This window comes from Priapulus caudatus, unplaced genomic scaffold (assembly GCF_000485595.1).
Source record: "Priapulus caudatus unplaced genomic scaffold, Priapulus_caudatus-5.0.1 Scaffold2847, whole genome shotgun sequence".
NCBI lineage: Eukaryota > Metazoa > Priapulida > Priapulimorpha > Priapulimorphida > Priapulidae > Priapulus > Priapulus caudatus.
This window is the reverse complement of record NW_014579908.1, coordinates 15,466-19,891: the sequence shown is the minus strand read 5'-3', so window position 1 is coordinate 19,891 and position 4,426 is coordinate 15,466. Positions and strand designations below refer to the sequence as shown.

The 4,426-nt window shown below is 46.0% G+C and overlaps 1 long non-coding RNA gene across 1 annotated transcript; it reads right to left on the bottom strand.

Annotated features, from left to right (window-relative positions):
• Positions 1-1,390: 1,390 nt before the first annotated feature.
• LOC106819114 lies at positions 1,391-2,749 on the bottom strand. Its single transcript, XR_001395346.1, has 3 exons — positions 2,664-2,749; positions 2,110-2,165; positions 1,391-1,427 (listed from the first exon to the last, which is right to left on the bottom strand). It is a non-coding gene; the product is annotated as an uncharacterized LOC106819114 (long non-coding RNA).
• Positions 2,750-4,426: the final 1,677 nt, after the last annotated feature.

Below are 4,426 nucleotides of genomic sequence, written 5' to 3'. Positions count from 1 at the left end.
CCGTCCCCCTGATCTGTCACTTGTTATGCCATAACAATAGAAAGTACCATAAAACTTGCATAAGTCGACTTTGGGCCAGCATATTTTGTGCTTGACTTAGGAAAATACGACTTACGCGGTAAGTCAGTCATTTTTGTCGATTTATACAATGTATGTAATGCGGTACTGTATTGTTGTCCTTGCGATTGCTCTGCGCATGAGTCATCATTAACAAGCAAGTTGTGAACAAAGTTTAATTAACAAACGAAAAATGCGAATGAAGTCATGCATACCCGTCATTATTATGCCCGTGGTTGAATACGAATGATGCGCGTGAACTCGGCCCACGCGCGATTTAAAGCGCGACAAACAGCATCTATGACTACTATATGTATGTAGTGGCCTCGAGCCGGTCTCGACCCGAGTCCTCGAGTCCGGAGGGCTCGAGTCCGAGTCCGAGTCAGAGTCACTGCACTCCGAGGCCGAGACCGAGACCAAGGAAAACGGTCTCGAGACCGGTCTCGAGGCCAAGACCGGTCTCGTGACCTACAACACTGACAAGAATACGAAGGAAGTTTCAACAAGGTAGATTTGTGCATGGGCTTAATGACTCTGCATACTTCAGCAGCATGAAGCTACACAAGTAGAAGTCAATAATATCTGTCACAACAATACAGCATGGTCCTACTACTGGCAAAACCATATAACTACACGCAGTACGCAATAACGATCCAATGCCACACCTGGCTTTCATTTCATACAAACATCTCTCTTCACGCCTTGATTGCCATAGCCTCCGCCGCCACCGTACCCGCCTCCTCCGCCACCGTACCCGCCTCCTCCGCCACCGTACCCGCCACCTCCGCCACCGTAGATACAATAATGTAACCCAAACCCAAGAGGATAGAATACGGTGGCGGCGGAGGAGGGTACAGTGGCAGTAGATACAATAATGTAACCCAAAACCCAAACCCAAACCCAAACCCAACCCCTATCCTCTTGGGTTTGGGTTACATTATTGTTTCTACTGCCACCGTACCCGCCTCCTCCGCCACCGTACCCGCCTCCTCCGCCACCGTACCCGCCTCCTCCGCCACCGTACCCGTCTCCTCCGCCACCGCAGTTATCGCCATCTCCACGGTTACCTAAAACACGAGAATCATCAACGTAAGATCATAGCTCTGCCCTAAGCCCAATTCTTTACAGATTCAAACAACAAAGTCGGCCGGCGAGTGTTTTGACAAGACCACCCTGCCATTCCGGTGACTCACCGAATCTTCCTCCCCCTCGTCCTGGTTCACGGCCGCCTCCTCTATCCATCGCTGAAGCCATCTCCTGTTTCGTCACGGCTCTCTTCACCTCCCGAGTGATGTCCGTCGATGATGTGCGGCCGGTTCTGCTGCGCCTCGTCCGTCGATGATGTGCGGCCGAACAAACGCACTACTCAACTAAGAATAAATAATTAATTGCCATACTACAGTACAGAGACAGGCGGCACTTTTGACGCTTCTTTTATCATAGCTTGGCATTGTTTTCGTTATAAGCGAGTTCGTAGTTAGCCGTGTACGTGTACGTGCACGTGCACACGCACGCACGCACGCACTTGTACGTGTCGCTGCTTTCATCGAGTGTTGAACGCAATCATACAAATCATACAAACGAAAATGAGGACAACTATCACATCCCAGCACTCCTGTAGACAGAGCTAGAGCCATATGGTTTACATACAAGAGAGGCACAGTGTGATTGGTTTATGCTAAGCACGCCCCTCAACAACCAGCAGCTACGATGGCGTAGTGGATTTACACTGGACGGCAACGTCCAACATTTATTCTATACATCTCTGGGTGAATTGAGCTCTGATTGAGCAGAGATTGAGCCAATTGAGCCAGAGCGAGAGAACCATCTGTTGTGGAGTTTGCATACATGTATGTATATACAGTATATTACATATTAGTTACACATTTGTACATATATAACATCAGAGCACTTCCTCATATTACATATGTTGGACCAAAACATTAATTTATTGTAGTGTGCGTACGTAAGTGTTTTATCTCCGGCCTTTAATAATTCGAGTGTACTGTAGCAAATGAAGCCATTTTTATCACGTGATTTTCTCTTACTTACTCGTGTTTTGAAGGTGTCGTATAGTAGGCCTACTTCTCGGGCAGCCACTGTCCATACTGAAAACAAGAAAATGCGACGACGAACAATTGACGAAATTTATTAATTTAAGCAAACAGATTAACTAAAAACGAAACTTCTGAAATATTTATATATTTAACTCTATATCTTGTCAAATCTTAATCGAACAAGTGTTAACAATGACAAAAAATCGACGAAATTGATGAATTGAAGCAAACATAGCCTACAGCCGAATGTCCACTGAAAAATGGCTCATGTTTGGAGAACTGTTATATCTACTGGGTTTTGAGTCTGTCATAATATTGCGCAAGTCAATATTATTGTCAATGATAATGTAACTACAAACGATAATTTCTGAAATATTTATATATTAAACACTATATCTTGGCAAATCTTAAACAAACAAGCGTTTACAAAGAAAGAATAGAGATTTGTATTTCCTTTTCGAGCTATATAAGTATATCTTGTAAAATCTTAATGGAACCGTATTGCTGTAGTAAGAAGTTTTGTTTTCACACGTATATATGTGTACTTACAATCGAAGCTCATCCGGTAGAATTGGCGGGAAAGTGACCTAGCTAGTAGGTGCGGTTCTCCTGGTCGTCTGCATGGTGGAATGAAGCTCCCCGGGTCAATTTTACCCCGGGCGGTCCTTATATACGTCCACTGCCGTGGCCTTGTCAGGCTTGCAGTGAATCCCGTGTCGAATCCTGTCGGCAGCTGGCCCAGGCTTCGATCCGTATATGGCAGTGTTGACCCCTTAACGTGGCGTTAGAGACAGAACACCTTTAGCCAGCGAGTATTCCGGTTCCGGTTTCGGTACTGGGTGCAACGTCACTTCTAGTGCTATGCAGATGGGCGCATAGTTCTACTGAACGCTATCGGAGCGTAAATTTAATATTGACGGTGATCATCTATAAATACATATGTAAACAAATACATATGTTTGTAAAAGCATAGATATATACAAACACATGTGATTTTACATGGAAAAACTTACAGTTTACATGTTGGTTAGTGCACATGGTACTACTACTAGCAGTAGCTTGTTTAAGTTTTTCACTAGTGTGTGCGTGTGTGCGTGTGTGTGTGTGTGTATGTGTGTGTGTGTGTGTGTGTGTGTGTGTGTGTGTGCGTGCGTGCGTGCGTGCGGTGTGAATATTGTATTCATCCAGAAATGTAATCGGATTGCTTTATTATCGCCTTCACTTACAGCGGCGTAAACGCTGGTGCAGACAATAACATGTGATTTCATGCAGAGTCTGCCTCATGCATACATGCATCATGCGCGTTTGACTTATTCCCAGCGAACAATCACTATAGTTACTGTTCTGCGAGTTGCAGCCATTTCTCCGATGAACCTTGGAGCAATCATTCTGATCTTGGAGCAATCAGTCAGAATGATTACTCCAAGGATGAAAAAACGATCTGCGTTCCAAACAAACCGTCGTTATTTCCGAAGAAACAATCAATGTCTGAAAGTACAGCCATTATTTCGAACAATCGTTTTAGAACAATTAAGTTTCGAATAAACCATTTAATTAATTGTTCTTCCGAACAAGCAAGTACTAGAGGGGAGGAAGTTTGGAGGAAATTGAGAGCGTGAAGTTGCAGCCGGGCGATCCTCGCTGTAACCAATTACTATTCATGTCTGCCCTCCTCGGCCTCCACCCACACACACACAATCGCACGCAAGCTACCGCCACACGCACACACACGACACGCGCGGCACACACACACCGCGCACGCACCTCACACACGCGCACACATGCGCCCGCACACACACACCACACACGAACACACACCACACGCACATCCGCACACCGCACACGCACGACACCATACACACACAGCACACACACACCGCACACGCACACACACGCGTACGCGCGCGCACACGGTGCCGAGGAATGTGGTCGAAAGCAACGGAACACGTACAGGCGATCACAGCGCCCGTAAGAACAGCACACACGCTGGCAGTTATAGTACGCTCGATACTTGTGGCAGCCCAAACTTTTCCATGGATGATATGATAATCACGATAGAACACCACTAGAAATAGATAGACAAAAAATAGAGTAGTTGTCTATCATTTCTATGGGACACATCATTAGCTCTGCTTGCTGTAACATGTGTTTGCCGTGCGGTATGACTCTGCAGCGTTGCGTAAGGTCCATCATCACTGGATCGAGCACCGCGCACAACTTGCCCGCGTTGTCCCCGCCGGCAATGCTTTTATATATCGCACCATCAGACCGGTATTAATCTACAGATTTCTCAACGTACTGACAGCCGGCGT